The 16,892-nt window shown below is 40.4% G+C and overlaps 1 protein-coding gene and 1 long non-coding RNA gene across 2 annotated transcripts in view; one reads left to right on the forward strand and one right to left on the reverse strand.

Annotated features, from left to right (window-relative positions):
• Nucleotides 1-13,427: 13,427 nt before the first annotated feature.
• The window catches only part of LOC105534973, a 3,689-nt gene continuing 224 nt past the window's right edge, over nucleotides 13,428-16,892 (reverse strand). The window contains exons 2-4 of the long non-coding RNA XR_001005365.1: nucleotides 14,825-14,917; nucleotides 14,503-14,649; nucleotides 13,428-13,986 (exon numbers count right to left, since the gene is read on the reverse strand). This is a non-coding gene — a long non-coding RNA (uncharacterized LOC105534973). The remainder of the gene's footprint in view (nucleotides 13,987-14,502; nucleotides 14,650-14,824; nucleotides 14,918-16,892) is intronic.
• The window catches only part of ITGB8 (integrin, beta 8), a 94,497-nt gene continuing 93,443 nt past the window's right edge, over nucleotides 15,839-16,892 (forward strand). The window contains exon 1 of the mRNA XM_011973909.1: nucleotides 15,839-16,694. The gene's annotated coding sequence lies outside the window, so the exon portion shown is untranslated. The remainder of the gene's footprint in view (nucleotides 16,695-16,892) is intronic.

Raw genomic sequence — 16,892 nt, forward strand, 5'->3', positions numbered from 1 at the left:
AATTCATAAAATGCAATACAGCTTCCTCCTAACTCCCTTGGGATGCTGGCCCTAGGAAACCAGCCACCATGCTGTAAGAAAGCCAAGCAGCCACATGAAAAGACCACATGTAGGTCTTTCAGTCATAGATACAGTTGAACTCTCCATTGACAGCCAGCCTTTAACCACTACGTGAGTGAGCCTTTAGATAATTCTAGCCCCCAGCTTTTGGGCCACCCCAGTAGACAAAAGACAAGCTCTTTCACCCAACCTTGGTCAAATTTCAGATTTGTGAATGAAATTTATGTTGTCACTGTTCTAAGCCACTAAATGTTATAGTGGTTTGTTACATAGCAATAAATAACAGAACAAATTCCAAATGCTTCCACATCTTCTTCAGATAAAATGTAAAGCCCCACGTAAACCTTCATGCATTCCAGTTTGCATTTAAGGATTTCATATTCTATCCAACCAGATCCACCCCCAGCCCAGACTGACTTACTGGGTCCTGCTTTAGCTAATTGGCTAAGTCTGCAGTTCTGAATCAGGAGAGATTTTGTTTCCCACAGAACATTTGGCAATGTCTGGAGACATTTAATGGTTGTCACAACTGGGGGAAAGGGTACAACTGGTATCTAAATGGGTAGAAACTAGAGGTGTGGCTAAACATCCCACAATCCACGCATGACCCCTCCCCTGCAACAAAGAACTATCAAGACTAAATGGTGCCAAGGTTGAGAGACTCTGACCTAGCTCTGGTCCCCAGCAGTGAGGTACTCAGTTTTCACGAGTGTCTTCATCATCATGTAGGTTGAAGGTTCTCAACCAGGAATTAAAGAAATAGTGTGTGCTGGGGGAAGGGGAGGTTAGAATATCAGGATTTTCAACCTATACTGTTGCTATAGCCTAAATGTTTGTGTCCCTCCAGAATTCATATGTTGAAATCTAATCCACAATGTGATGGTATTAGGAGGTGGGGCCTCTGGGAGGAGATTAGGTCATGAGGGCTCCCATGAGTGGGATTAGCACTCTTTTAAAAGAGGCTTGAAGGAGCCTTTTTTTCCGCTTCCACCATGCAAGGATAGAGTGAAAGGGCACCATCTATGAGATGTCTGGCCGTCACCAGACTTTGAATCAGCTGACATGTTCATCTTGAATTTTTCAGGCTTCAGAACTACAGGAAATAAAACCTGTTGTTTATAAATTATCCAGGCTAAGGATTTTTTATAGCAGTTATAGCGGCTTAAATGGACTAAAACAAGTGAGCTTGTGGTGTTCAACCATGGCTACAAATTAGAATAGTTGGCAAGGGTTTTTTTGTTAGTTTTCTTGGTTTTTTTTTTTTTTTCAACTATCACTGCTCAATCCCCAACTCTGGAGATTCTGATTTTAAAAATACTGGATGCTAGTATTTTTTAAAAGCTTCTTAAGTTATTTTAATGAGTAGCTAAGCATGAGAACTGAGGCACTGGCCACTTCTCACCTGGAGACTGTGACTCCTAACCTGTTCCAGGTTAGGTCACAAAGAGGAGATTGGGGAAATCTAGAAAACAAAATTCAAAAATCCCAGTGGGTAATTCTGTTGGCTCCGTTCCCCTGCTGAAACCCTCTGCCTTACATAGTCCTCTGCTCTTAGTCTGCCATATTCTGGCAAGAAAAAGACCTGAGCCGGACTCCTCCTTCATTCTAGTGCACTTATTTGGGATGGAAGCAAACCTTAAGAATTAATTGATTCTTGTCAAGCCACTAAGTAGTACCATTTTTTAGCAAATGCTAAACAATTCTGTCATAATAAGTTCAGTCTGCTGTGCACCTCTTCACCTATGAAATAAGCTCTGTTTACTAGATTTTCCATTAATTACCTAAGATGGATATAAAAACATTATTCAATATTCTTAGAATTTTAGCACTGGAGTGTCAAGCTAAATCAAATAATTTATATATTTACATAGTTCAAGATGATGACAAGAGTTTACTCATAGTAAGTTATTTTGCTGAGGTTTATCACTCTCTCTCTGCACAGGACTTAACCTCGCTTCCCAACCAAAAAAAAACAAAAAAACAAAAAAAACAGCAGTTAGGCAACTGTCCTGCCATCTGCCTCAGATGCGAAGCAGATAAAAGTCGGCTCACTAAAAACAAAAATGACTTGGGTGGAGAGGGAAAAATGTGAAATAGCCTGTTATTATAATAATTACCTCAGTAAAATGTGTTATTTTATCATGATAATGAGATTTTCTGAACATGTTATTACATTTGTGGTAAAAAGAAAAAAATCAAAACTATGTTTTTGTTTTCAAAATCCAGTCATCGAAGGAAAATACCAATTTAATAAATTTCTCAATAATTATCAAATTATAACTTTATAACTCTTTCCCATTAAAGCCAAAGGCAGAAAGAGTCCTTAATGTCATATTTACACTCATTATCTACAACAGAGAAAAGCTGAATATCTATAATAGTTTTGAGTGCTAAGTGTACAGAGTAAGTGCCCATCTGTGCTGGAAGGCAGTCATAATTGTGAGCATAGGTTCTTGACTAGCATTGCCTGGGTTTAAATCCTAAGCCCACCATTTACAATGTGATCTTGTGCATATTATTTTACCCTTATAACTCAGTTTCCTCGTCTAAAAAACAGTGATAATAATAGTACTGGGATCATAATTACCTTTGGGAACTAAAAGATACAATGAATAGAAAATGCTTTGCCTAGTCCGTGGCACATAAGATGTATTTAAAGAATGAGCATATTTTCACTCTCAAATCTATAATGACAGCTCATACTTCCCTTTTTAAGTTTCAGAACTATATTTCCAACTGCCTTCTGGATGTCTCCATCTGAATTTCCTCAGGCCACTTCTAAATTATCTTTTCCAGTATATATTAGTTTTTCTCCATTACTCCTTGACTTATCACTAAAACCATTTTACCAAGACAGAGTAAGGTGTTTGGAATGGGTTTTGAGCTCAGGTATCCTTCTAAAGGATGGCTATATGGCAATTATGCTTCTAGTTGTTATTTATCTCCCTTTTCTAGAGACACATTGTTTGCTGTCAAACAGAGTATCTAAAATAATTTTAACTGACACCTTAAGCTCTTCAAAATATTGTTATCTTACAACCTTTCTAATATTCTAAAGAGCATTTTTAATAGTTTCTTAAAGGTACTAGGCTTAATGTCTTACTTAACACTTTCTGTAAACAACAGAACTTGATTTTGCCCCATTGTGTGTACCTCATTTCTTGAGCACCTCTCTAATACTGTCCTCAGTGTCCATGATGAAAAGTCATATTCTTACTTAGTTTTGAGACCAAAAACCAACTGGGCAAGATCTAGGACTGTAGGACTTTTTTTGATAAAAGTTGAGGCAATAGGCCGGGCACGCTGGCTCATACCTGTGATCCCAGCACTTTGGGAGGCCGAGGCGGGTGGATCACCTGAGGTCAGGAATTCTAGACCAGCCTGGCCAACATGGTGAAAACCTGTCTCTACTAAAGATACAAAATTAGCTGGGTGTGGTGGTGCGTGCCTGTAATCCCAGCTACTCAGGAGGCTGAGGCAGGAGAATCGCTTGAATCCGGGAGGCAGAGGTTGCAGTGAGCTGAGATTGCGCCATTGCATTCCAGCCTGGGCAAAAAGAGCAAAACTTCTTCTCAAAAAGAAAGAAAAAAGTTGAGGCAATAATGAGCATCAAGAAGATATTGCTAGGCTCTGCCCAAGTGGGTAAGTTAAAAACAGGTGTCATAACAGGATTCAGTAAAATTTAGTAACTAGAAGAAATGCAAGTTTTTCTCTCAGTCTAACCAGTAATTCAATAAATAACACCTGAAAATCAGAAACTGTCAGTCTTATAGAGCTACGACAGAGTATATTTGAAGGATTCAAAATCAATTGAACATCAAGGAAAAGAGAGTTCTCAAAAGATAGGAAACTTTCAGTTTTATGAAAGTCAATCTAATGCAACAAGAGAGAAGCTATTATAACTTGAAACTTCTTCCTGTAGGCTGAATAAAATACAGAGTTAAGAGGTACAATGGAAACTGGTAAGAGCTAGGACACAGATCAGATAACAGGCAATCATCATTTGGCCGAAGGAATTACAGAGAGGTTGTTAGAAATTTTCGTTATGCCACATTTCATTGACAATAATGTAATTCCTGCTGAATTGATGCTAAATGCTGAGTTGATCTAAGGAAATAAAGAATCAGAGGCTGGGCACTGCTCCCTTTGTCCATGAGCCACTGTGCAGGGATCACAAACTTAAATGCCTGTAGGACTTGGGCACATAACATACATCAGTGAACTCAGCCTGGCTACATGAAAAGCAGGAACATGTTCAAAAAAAAAAAAGAAAAACGGTAACTGACTCTTAAGGAGACAGCAGAGTGGTAAGGGTTGTAGCAGACTGGAGAGCTCGGACCGTTCTTAAGTGGGTGGAAGATAAACAGCCCTAGCTCATTGCCTTGAAGAAATGCAGACCCAGTTGTGCCCAATATTCTGATTAAGAGATGCTGAAAGTAGGATTTTATGAAACATCCTGATTTTTAAGTTTTACACAAAATTTATTAATTTTTTTTTTTTTGGAAACAGAGTCTCACTCTGTTGCCCAGGCTGGAGTGCAGTGGCAATCTCGGCTCACTGCAAGCTCCGCCTCCCAGGTTCACGCCATTCTCCTGCCTCAGCCTCCTGAGTAGCTGGGACTACAGGCGCCCGCTAATTATTTTTTAGTCGGGCCCGGCTAATTTTTTTTGTATTTTTAGTAGAGACGGGGTTTCACCGTGTTAGCCAGGATGGTCTCAATCTCCTGACCTCGTGATCTACCCATCTTGGCCTCCCAAAGTGCTGGAATTACAGGCGTCAGTCACCACGCCCAGCCAAAATGTATTAATTTTTAAACCACTCTGTGGAATGATGCTATGAGGGCCAAATAAAGATCTACTGGTCACATTGGGTCCATGGGCTGCCAGTTTGCTAGTATCCACAACAGGGTTTTAGAACTACGCAGTGACCTTTGTTTCTCTTCCTTCACTTTCATTCTTTGTATTTGATTCTGGGACTTGCGTTTTCCAGTCAATCAAGAAGATCCAAAGAGTCCAGGTGAAAAAGTAGGAGTATATATGGGAGCAAAGAGACCTTAGTTAGCAAAAATACAAACACTTAGTGATTAATCAAATATGTAAAATTTAGACTAAGTAGCAATTTTTGTATTTCTTTTGCTAACCTTGCCAAGATAGATTATGGCTACCTTAATAAAGCCAATTTCTTATCTCTTGGCCATCTGATATCCTTTAAACTTAAATCTGTTGGATATTTTCCATTTGTCCATCCAGTTTCCTTCTCTATCCACTCTGTGCCCCCAGGAAGCTGGCTGGTATAGATTGCATTAAAGGACTACTTTACCTCTAGCTTCCATTGAGTTTGGCCCATCTGGGAGCACTGGCAGGAGTTTGGAGGGTGGAGAGAAATGAAAGTCAGGGCATTTATTTGCCCTGCTTTCCCCCTGCTGGTCCATTGATTTAATCCCTTCTTCCTATTTGGAGGTCCTCCTTACACAGCCCCCCATTCCCCATGTGTGAGTGTATGTATGTGTCCCTTGAAATATTGTCTTTTACTGTTCCTCCAAGCCAGGGATGCTAAGGTTCCCCACTATTATAAGTCTCAGAGGACTACACCACCGGTTGTTCCTTTTCTTAAAACCTTCCCTACAGGCCTCAACTACTCAATTTGTCTGCTTTCCGTTTCCTGCTGGAAGCCTGACTTAGAAAGCCATTTCAAAGTACACAATCCATCCCCAGCATTGCGATCTTAACTGGACAAAGCATCTCATCAAGTCCTTTAGTTCTTATTTCTTTGGGTCTTTTGGCACGCCCAGTTTTCTTCTACCTACAGACTAGCAACTATCCTCCCAACCAAACCAACCACACCCACCCTTTCCTTCTTAAGTTTTTCCTGAGGGTTACATTCCCCAGGGTTTAAAATATAATGAAAAAGTACTTTCATGGTTTTCTGGTTGGAGGATGAATTTGTACAATCTTTTGGAAAAGCAAAGCTATTTGGCAGTAAGTGTTAGGAGCCTTGAGAATGTATCTAAACTTTGACCCAGTAATTTTACCTTAGGAACTTTTCCTACGAAAAGAATCCTAAATATTAAAAAATTTGGATAAAGAGGCATGCAAATATGTTTATTAATAAAATAGCCAAAAACTATAAACAGAACATACTCCAACATTGATGTTTGCCAGTTGTCTTCTGTTTACCCCACCAGCTTCTCTCTCCAATTGTCCTCCGTCATGAGAGGCTAGCCTTCCTAAGACTCTGACTGTGGCTCCACTAACTTCTGGCTTTGGAATGAACTTTACTAATGGTATGTCTTGATAGAAATTGAAGATGAGAAGAAGAATGAAGTAGGAGTAGTTATTTTCCCTGTCCCCTTTCCGCAGATAGCCTCAGGCTGGCCAACATTCTTGAACAAAGGTAAAACAGTAAAACAGCCTTTCACATGCCCTCTTCACATAACTCAATCTCCCTTAGGTTCAGTAATATATGCTTCTCTTGTCTTTTGAAGCCTAGGGATAGTGATGCATTCTGTTCTGCGCCCTGCACCCCTGCACACTGTTTCTAACTCAGGGATACTGTGCTGTCACTAACACCCTAACCCATTAGAAAATTCTCCTCAAATTGCCCAATTTAAGTACACCAAATATATTTCACTGCCAAGAATCTGGCGCAATCACACAGCATATTTAAGTATACTAGGCACCACAGCCACTATGGAATAATATGTAACATAGAAAGATAATCATAAAAAGTACAACAAAAAAGATAAATCTAGTATGATTTATCAGGTACATAAAAATAAAGCAAATAAGATTCATCATGAAAATGTAATAAGTTTTCTATAATAAAAAATATTACTTTTTTAATGAGAAAATATTTAATGACTTAAAAGGAAAGACATTGTAAATCATGCCCAGAAGAATTTGAAAAGACCTTGCAGAAGTGGCAATAGAAATGATGCTTGACAATCAAGTAGGACAAATGAGAGGAAAAAAAAAGTGGGGAAAAAACATGTCTGGCTGAGAATGACGCCTATGAAAAGGCAAGTGAAAGTGCTTGTAGAAAACCAGGATTCTCTTCTGAAGAGCCCAGGGTAAACAGAGTTGAGAAAGGGCAGAGGATTTCACAGAAAAGGGTACTGGGAATGTGATTTGGGGCCAGGGTGTCCAAGGTTTCATAGCTGATGTTAAAAGTCCATGGCCTAGGAGAAAGGTTGGAGAGTGGCATTAAATGAACCATAGAAGGGTTTAAGAAGAGGACAAACAGTTTATATTTGTGTCTCCAAAGGAAAACTCTCCTACCACTGTGGAGAAAGGAGGGCTAAGAGTTCCAAGAAAAAAAAAAAAAAAAAAAGCCTGAACTAAGAAGTTTTACTAAGGAGTAAAGCGGGTAAAGAGAATAGAAAAGATTTAGATGCTTCACTAAGACAGGATTAATATAATTTGTAAACTAATGAAAGACAGGTGTTGTCTAGCATACATCTGTAAGAGGGAACAGTGATACCTGGGATACACTTAAAATCTTGGTAAACTTCCCTGCTACTTTAGCTTGAAAAGGGTTCAAACGGCCAAAAATACTGTTTTCATTTTTTTGTTGGAATTGTACATCATACTGAAGAGCAGATCTTTATAAATACATTTCTTATATTTCTGAACCTTTAAAGGACTAAATTCCCAGATATGGGATTAATATTTCAAATATTTTCAAGATTTTATTACATAGTGCCAACCGATTACAAAAAATGTTACAGCCAATTTGCAATTTCACCATAAATGAGTTCCTGTTTTAACCTAGCTAGCACTAGATACTGTCATTTTTTTAAAGTCTTTGAGCATTTGATGGGTAACAATAGTATCTCATTTCTTAAATTAGTATTTCTTTGATAACTAGTAAAGCTGAACTTTTTCCATGTCTTTAAACATCTGTATTCTCTATCCTCTTTACACATTTATCTATTGTAGGCTAAATGTTTTCTTATACATTTGTATGAGCATATTCTATGGTATGTGTTTTCATCCATTTCTGCAACATTTATAAATACCTAAGGTTTAAAAAAAGTATCATCAAATGTGTCCATTGGTTTTCTTTAAATTGGATAAATTATTTTTACACGTAGAAAGAACTTTCATTGCCAATGCCAGAAAGTACTGACCTATATTGTCTCCTAGTTTTACAGTAAGTTCTTTAGTTTATGATGAATGTATTTTGATATAAGGTAAGTTTCTAGATTTAAGTTTTTGTCCAAGTAGCTAATAATTGTCCCAACTCCATTTATTATTTATCCCCTCTTCATTGATTTTTGAAGCAAATTTTATATTATATTAAATTGCTATTAATATTGGGTTCTATTTCTGAACTATCTTACTTTTAACAATTTACCAAATTAGTCATCTTTTTTATTATTATTACATATTATTTCCAAATCAGATTATAGTATCTTTCAAAAAAGGGATTGGGTTCTATTGATGCTTGTGTTTTCCATAGGGCCCATCACTTTACACATAGTAAATGTTCAATAAATATTTACATATTTATTAGATGAATGTTTAAATTGAATATCCTGTGCGTAACATGCAAAGAATTTCCTCACTATGTTGAAAGGTCACATTCTTCAAGGTGAAACATGAAGTAATTTTGAAATTGGAGAAGGGGGCTGAGAATGGCAGTATTCCAAGTATAAAAACTCCATGTGAATTTGATTAGAATAATTTAAATTTTGTAGTGACTTCACTCTCCAGAGGCTATGTGATCATGAGAAAATGCTGAAAGGGAGAATTTTAGTCATGGGTTCCCTCTGAGTTATTGAAGTTCAGAAAGGCCTTTAGCTGTGTAATGATGTGCAAATCAGTCCACATTCCACGGTGGCTCAACAGATGAACTATGTCAATGGTGAAATGTTGTCTTTATAATGTCTGCTGATACCTCTATTTGAGAGAACCAGCTGTTGGTCCTTTATACTGCTGTCCATTTAGAAATCTGAGCAATAAAGTAATACTTAATACTTATTGCATATTCATTTACCCCCCTAGCTACATATTAGGGTAAACATGTTAAATTTTAAATAAAAGGCAGTATTAAATATATGTGTCTCTGGCACATGCAAGTGAGTGAAACTTTCATACAGTTGTATATTAAACTGTACAGAGATGACTTCAGACTAAAAAGATTGTGGAACAATTTTGTTTGATTAAGGAGATATAAAACTAGATTGTCATAAAGAATACTAGGATTACAGACTTCTATAAAAAGACATGCTCACTACATCTATTCATGTGGGTAAAGAATAGTATAGTTACCAGAAAAGGAAAAGTTATGTATTCAGCAAAACCAAAGATATTTGATGTTATTTTTATGACAATATGCAAGTCTTGAAATAAGTATTCATGTATTTTCAATGTTGTTTATATTATGAAATTAAAATAGTCCTAATTACCATTGCAAAAATCCTTGGGATAATATATGATGAATTCTAACATGTTTCGCTCATGACCTCTTTTGATTTTTTACAATTATTTTACTGGGTAGTTTTGTGTAGCATGTGTTTGCATTTTATAGACTTTAATTTTTAGAGCACTTTTAAGTTCACAGAAAAATTAAGGGGTAAGTACAGAGTTCCAATATACTCCCTGCCCCCACATGGGCTCAGCCACTATCAACATCCCACATCTGGTATAATCGATCAATCAACATTGACATACGATTATCACCCAGAGTCCACAGTTTATATTAAGGTTCACTCAGTATTGTACATTACATGGGTTTTGACAAATGCATAATGACATGATTCCACCACTGCAGTACCATACAGAGTAGTTTCATTGCCCTAGAAATCTTCTATGCTCCACCTATTCATCTCTCCTTCTCGCAGTCCCAGGCAAACACTATCTTTTTACTGTCTCCATCAGATTGCCTTTTCCAAAATGTCTCAGGGTTGGAATCAAACAACATTTAGACTTTTTGGTTGGTGTCCTTCACTTAGTAATATGCATTTAAGTTTCCTTCAAGTCATCCCATGGCTTGATAATTCATTTGTTTTTAGTCCTGAGTAATATTCTATTGTCTGGATGTACCACAATTTATTTATCTACTTACCTACTGAGGACATCTTGGTTACTTCCAAGTTTGGGAAATTACGAATAAAATTGGCAGACATAGTTTTCAACTCCTTTGGGTAAATACCAAGGAGCACAATTGCTGGATCATTTAGTTTTGTGAGAAACTGCCAAACTGTCTTCCAAAGTGACATTCCCACCAACAGTGATGATGGTTCCGAGTGCCCTATGTCCTTATCAGCATTTGGTATTACCAGTGTTTTGGATTTTGGCTGTTCTAATAGGAGTGTAGTGATACTTCATTTTAATTTGTAATTTTGATAGTTTTAATATAGTCATCACATAAATGAGTTGAGGCTGCAGAAAATTAAATAAGTTACCCATGATTCTACAGCTACTGGGTAGCAGATTCAAACTTACTTCTTAAGACTCCAAAGCCCATGTGCTTTTTGCACTGTGGTTGTCTTATAGCTAGACAAGAAAAGAATTTAAATTCATACATGCGGCACATCAGCGGTTAGTTTCCAGTCACATTTATTGCTTGTCTTAATTTAGTTTTATCCAGAAGAAGACTCTGACACCAGGAAATATTGGGGGGTCACAGGGAAATGAAGGAAGGAAAGACAACCAATGAAGGATCTATTTGAATGCAGATATCACTGTGACCAAGTATAGCTTGGTCATACAGGGGAACTTTGGAAAATGGTGCTAAATATTATTCCTAATGTAATGTGTGGCGTTAGTACATCTTCTACTGTTTGAGACTGGCCCAGGACAAAGAATGTATAAAAATTAAAAGTACTAAGAAACTTTTATAGAAATTTGACATTTTAGTGATACCCATTTTTTCCAGTAATTCATTTTACTTTATGTTATTTAAGTATCAATCCATGATAGATTGAAAATTAAAAACTAGTTCAAAAATAGTGTAGAACACAGGCCTAAAGTGACTTCATACAAGAAACAGGGAGCTGGGGTATTTATACCTCACTTCCTATCTGGTTGGTGCACAGTTAAGACAGCACCCGGGAATTTTGTTCATTCCCTAGCACTTCTAGCACACAGACTTCCAGTTGTGTGCGATGAAGTGGTGAGCCAGGGCAAACATCATCTTTCTAATGATGAGATAAAGGCTAAGCAAGCATTAGTTTCCTGCATGCTATAAAAGGATAACACCATACACAGGCTCTGTGCATAGGATTAGACTATGCATGGGTAAAATGTTTCATTCAAAAGTACCCATATTTTCTACCAAGAAAGCCAAAGACAAGAGCCCTCCTCTCCTTTTCCCACACCCAGAAAGCCAGTGTACTAACATGTGATGAAAATTCTGAAAATCAGATATTCCCAACAAGGATTTTGAATCTTGAGCAAGTGATCCAAAGCAAAGGGAGGATTCAAAGTTGTTCTTAAGAGTTAGACACTTCCTGCAACTGCTTATGCCTCCGTGTTTCCTGGCCTTGGTTAGTCTTAGTCTCCCAGCTTCCTGCTGATTCTGTGAGCTCCCAATTTTCTTTCAATAATTTCCTTTTTTTTTTTTTTTTGAGACAGAGTGTCACTTTGTCACCTAGGCTGGTGTACAGTGGTGTAATTTCAGGTCATCGCAACCTCCACCTCTGGGGTTTAAGCAATTCTCATGCCTCAGCCTCCCGCATAGCTGGGACTGCAGGCATATGCCACCATGCCAGGCTAATTTTTACATTTTTAGTAGAGACGGGTTTTGCCATGTTGGCCAGGCTGGTCTCGAACTCCTGACCTCAGGTGATTCTCCTGCCTTGGTCTCCCAAAGTGCTGGGATTACAGGTGTGAGCCACCACACCTGGCCAATAATTTCCTTTTTTACTTAGAATAGCCACAATCTGACTCTTTACTTGAAACTAAAAGTCATGACAATATGAGATGATTAAGAAGTATCAGAGCTCTGATTTCTGCCTGCTCACGAATTCCCTTGGAAAAGTGAGGTTGGAAAAAAAAAGAAAAGAAAGAAAGAAAGAAAGAAAGAAAAAGTGAGGTTGGTTTCTTTGCCAATGTTTGTCTCAGTTTCCACATTTGTAAAATGGGGCTAGCTCTGCAGCATGCTTCAAGGAAGATTAATCTGTGAGATGTTCTCTGAATAAAGGGTTCTTCCTTTGGAGAATCTAATGGCATGCTGGTCTATTGAGTTTCTGGAAATTCCTCTAGTAAAGGATTTAATTTGACTTTAATTCAGCATTTCCCAAGCTTAATCATGGAAGTCTTGTTTCAGAAAACATTAATATCTCACTGATTGAGTCATCCATAAACTATCTTGGCAAAAGACATTGGCTCCAGCAGTTCATTTTTCTTTGAATTTGCACCTGACACTGATCTTTGTTATTAAACACTCATGAGGCCTTTAAGAAGTCTCTGCATTAACCCATTAAGGTAGGAGGTTCTTAAACTTCAGAGCATATAAAAACCATTTGAGGGCCTTGGTATAATGCAGATTGCCGAGCACCATACAAGATCTACTAATTCAGAATCTCCTGGAACAGAGACAAGGAATTAGAACTCAGAATTACTCTATGGGGGATTGTGTTGTATGCAGTCTTCAGTCTACAGTATGAGAAACACTGTCTTATTAACAATTCACTGAAAAATATCTTCAAGTAACTTACGTACTTTATCATTAGAAGAAGCTAGAGGTCATAGTCACAACAATATATCTCACTGGTCTGACCATTAATCATCTTCTGAGATGTCTCAGACAAGCTCATAGATAACTTGTGAATATCCACCCAAAACATACTGAATGGCTCTGATCCCAACTTCAAACATTTTAAACACACTAAATTTCAAATGTGTCTGTACGTGCCACTGTGAAATCAATAATTTGGTCAAATCTAGTTAACGTGTTAATAGCCACAGCTGTATGTGGTGTCTTACACCTATAATCCCAGCTACACAGAAGGTTGAGGTGGGAGGATAGCTTGAGTTCAAGCTTCAACCAGGAGGTCAAGGCCAGTTTGGGCAACATAGTGAGATAGCAAGATCCTTTCTTAAAAAACAGTCTGAATGTCTCCCTCACTCCTGCTACCTATCTATAGCTTATTCATTCTTACCATAAACTGACTTAGTGAGAAATCAAGGTTAAAGAAGTAGGGAAGAAATTTAAGTCATCTCATTTTATGACCTTTTAGTAACTCAGCTCAAAGACTCTAATGATAGGAAGCCTGGAATGAATAACTAAAATGTTATTTTTAGACTATCTGTGAATTTCATTTCCTCTCATTACCACAAATGATGAAAAATTAGCTGTCAGAAATTTCAAAGCAAGATAGCCGAACATGATAGAAAAACAAATTAATTAAGTCACCATCTTCTGAAACAGTTTTCCTTTATTAGAATTCTTCAGGTAATACGACGAAGATAACAATACTGCATTTCTTTAAAATGTGCTGTACATTTCCTTATAGGAAAAAGGATGAGTTGTGGTGATCAGTGACATTTATTGGAAACAAGTAAACTTTTTGTTCCTGGGTCACTAGTTGTATTTACTTTAAGAAAACCCTAAAGATGATTTGCAGTCTTTCAGGAGAATTAACTTTTATGTTTACAGCCCAAAATGTGCAGATAACTTTTTTGTAAATAACTGGCAGGGGTCAGTCTCACATCTAGGATGTTTCATTTTATTTTATTTCAACAACCAGAGTTACAGCTTCTTTACAACTGAGAAGTGGTAATAAATGGTATTGTGCTTATTCTTCAACAACTCCATAGCACTGGCACCTGACATGTATTTGCATGAATTTCACGTAACAAAATGTAGAAATCTTTCTTTCTAAAGGGCTTCAAAATTTCCCGAAACAGATTTCTGAACTTCATTTTATTCCTCTTGCTACATGGTTTTTCTGGATTAGTATATATAATATATCAACACCTAAAAATATAGAGTTACAAAAATTAGTGCATGCCTCATCAATTTCATAAAGTTACATCCTTTCTTGTTTGCATACATTTATATGTTATTTGTTACTGTAACTGCCACTTACAACCCAGCATCACGAGTTGTATTTTAGAATATCATGGAATGGTCATGTGATAGACATTTTAAAGTGTACTGACGTACACTTTACGTCAATCCTTACAGGAATGAGGGATTTAATTTTTTTTTTTAACTGGAGCACTGCACATCTCAAGGGTGGCTGCATTCAGTAGGTCTGTGTCATAACCCCTGGAAAACACACAGGCTGCCCAATGGAAGAGTCACTAATCAGATATTGACTATGATACTTTTGTGTTCAAATTTTCAAGTCCTCACACCCTTCCTAACTAATGTGTAGGTCTTTCCTTTAGGACAACCAAAAAACAAAACTATAACTGTTCAAACTTGGAACTAAGAAAATAAAAATTAAAGCGGAGCTGGATTTATTTCTATTTATTTAGAGTACATCACCTGTAGTAGAATTATGTTGCTAAGGTTGGGATCACGGCTTTGGTCTCTCGAAGGGACCTGCTTTGTAGATCCAGGGCGCGTTTAATTCTCTAGCTGGGTTCCTGGTTTGCTTAACTAATTCTGTGCACCTCGCTGTGCAGTCCACACCTGAAAGGGGGAGTTTCGATGTTGTGGTTTATGAACCAGGTACTTTCCATTCACTCAGTCAACAGAAAGAAAAAGAGAGAGAGAGCACGCCTCCTACCTTTTTTTTTTTTTTAAACTACAAATAAGGAGACGGAAACTATTAAATAAGAAGGGGGGAAACTCCCGCATATTTCACCTTGACCTGGCTGGACTGGTCTGTTGCCTGTAAGAGGCGGGTGTTGTATTAAAATAAGAGGTCAAACTTCTGGACTGGGAATCACTCCTGCCCCTAGAGGGAAAAGAGAACCATCACAGTGTTGAACTGGAAACACTGCCTCGTTTCCAATGCGGGGGACTGAGTTCCCTCCCTCGACTTAGCGTGGTAATGACAGGACCCGAGGAGGCGCGCTGCTTCCCGGACAGTTGCCCAGCATAACACCCGCATCCTACTTGCACCTAAATTTCTGAGCTGCAAGCAGGCAGAAACGCCTCCCACCTTCTCTCCTTAGCTCCCCTCTCCCCACTTAGCTGCTGTCTGTAACTTCTTTGTTCCGTTTACTGGGAAGGTGACGCTTAAGATCAAAAGACCCACTGTAACTTGCAAAAGCCCAGAGCCACCACCAGACGCTGGGGAAAAACAGGGCTGTCCAGCCCAGGGTTAAGGTTTTGAGTAGGGAAGGAGCAGCGAGAAATCTCGGCCAGTCGCTCCGGGAACAGCCCCTGCAGACTGGTCCAACTCTCCAAAGGCTAGGGAGACCGGGGCAGCCTTGTGGTAGGGCAGAGGACGAGCTCCGAACTGCAAGCAAAGTGCTGAGTAGAGGGCGTTGGGGGCAGGGGCGGTCCCTTGACTCCACTTTGTATGCAGCAGCTGCGGGGCAGTGAGTATCTCCGAACAAAGCGGCGAGCAGCGCGGGGGTGAGAGATTGGGGTTTGCTCGCAGCTGCTGCTGGCGCTGAGCGAGTCTCCCACCACCCCCGCGAGCGTTGGGGTGCAAGGATTCGGGGGAGGAGGGAGAAGGGAACGAGGCGTGCCATTCCTGTTGCGCGGCTACGCTTCAGGAGTTCTTGTGAACGATGGGAATGGCAACTATCAGAGCCAAGGGGGAAAAAAAAGAGCTGGAGTGAGCAAAACAAAGAGCGAGTGTGGGCCGTGGTGACTTCATGCCTCACCAATGTCCCGCCCACGCTGCTCCGAGCTGTTACTGCTGCTCCTGCCCGGGCTGCAGCCGCGCCTGCGGGCAGCCGAGCCGAGGCGCTCCGGTAGCGTGGGGAGGTTTCCTAGCAACTCTCTGCCCTGAGTGTACCGGGCTACCCGCAGGTCTGAAGCCCCCCGGGGGGCCAGAGCAGGACCACCCCTCTCCCGCCCATCGCCGCCCTCGCCTCTCTCGCATCCTCGCCGTGTGCACCCCAGAGCGCGCCAGCAACTCGGGCTCTGGACTGCGGGACGCCTGAGCCGCGCACTGGGGCCGAAAGGACAAGGGCACGCAGCCCCCGCCCCGCGTAGCCGGGCTCCGGCACCCAGCGGAACCTCCCCTCCTGCGCTCGCAGCCGCGGGCCCCACTCCCCGCCAGGCAGGGAGCGGCGATGCCTCGCTCTGTGCCTGCGGGAGTCGGCGGGTGCTTCTAGGGAGCTCCCAGAGTCGCCTCCCCCTGTTGCTGGCATCCCGAGCTTCCTCCCTCGCCAGCCAGGACGCTGCCGACTTGTCTTTGCCCGCTGCTCCGCAGGCAAAGCTGCAAAGCTGCAGCTAGTGAAGTTGGCCTCCCTGCCCACCTGTGGAAGAAACTGCGCTGATTGATGCGCCATCGACTTTTTTCCCCTCGACCTCGCCGGCGTCCCCTCCCACAGATCCAGCATCACCCAGTGATGTACATTAGGGTGGTTTCCCCCCCAGCTTCGGGCTTTGTTTGGGTTTGATTGTGTTTGGCTCTTCGCTAAGCTGATTTATGCAGCAGAAGCCCCACCGGCTGGAGAGAAACAAAAGCTCTTTTCTTTGTCCCGGACCAGGCTGCGGAGCCCTTGCAGAGCCCTCTCTCCAATCGCCGCCGGGGCCCTTGGCCGTCGAAGGAGGTGCTTCTCGCGGAGACCGCGGGACCCACCGTGCCAAGCCGGTAGGGCCGCAGGGGCCCTGAGATGCCGAGCGGTGCCCGGGCCCGATGTGTATAAGAGACAGGCAGCCAGGCGGCGGGCGCGGGGCGGGCTGTTTTGCATTATGTGCGGCTCGGCCCTGGCTTTTTTTACCGCTGCATTTGTCTGCCTGCAAAACGA

Source organism: Mandrillus leucophaeus, unplaced genomic scaffold (assembly GCF_000951045.1).
Source record: "Mandrillus leucophaeus isolate KB7577 unplaced genomic scaffold, Mleu.le_1.0 Scaffold140, whole genome shotgun sequence".
Lineage (NCBI taxonomy): Eukaryota > Metazoa > Chordata > Mammalia > Primates > Cercopithecidae > Mandrillus > Mandrillus leucophaeus.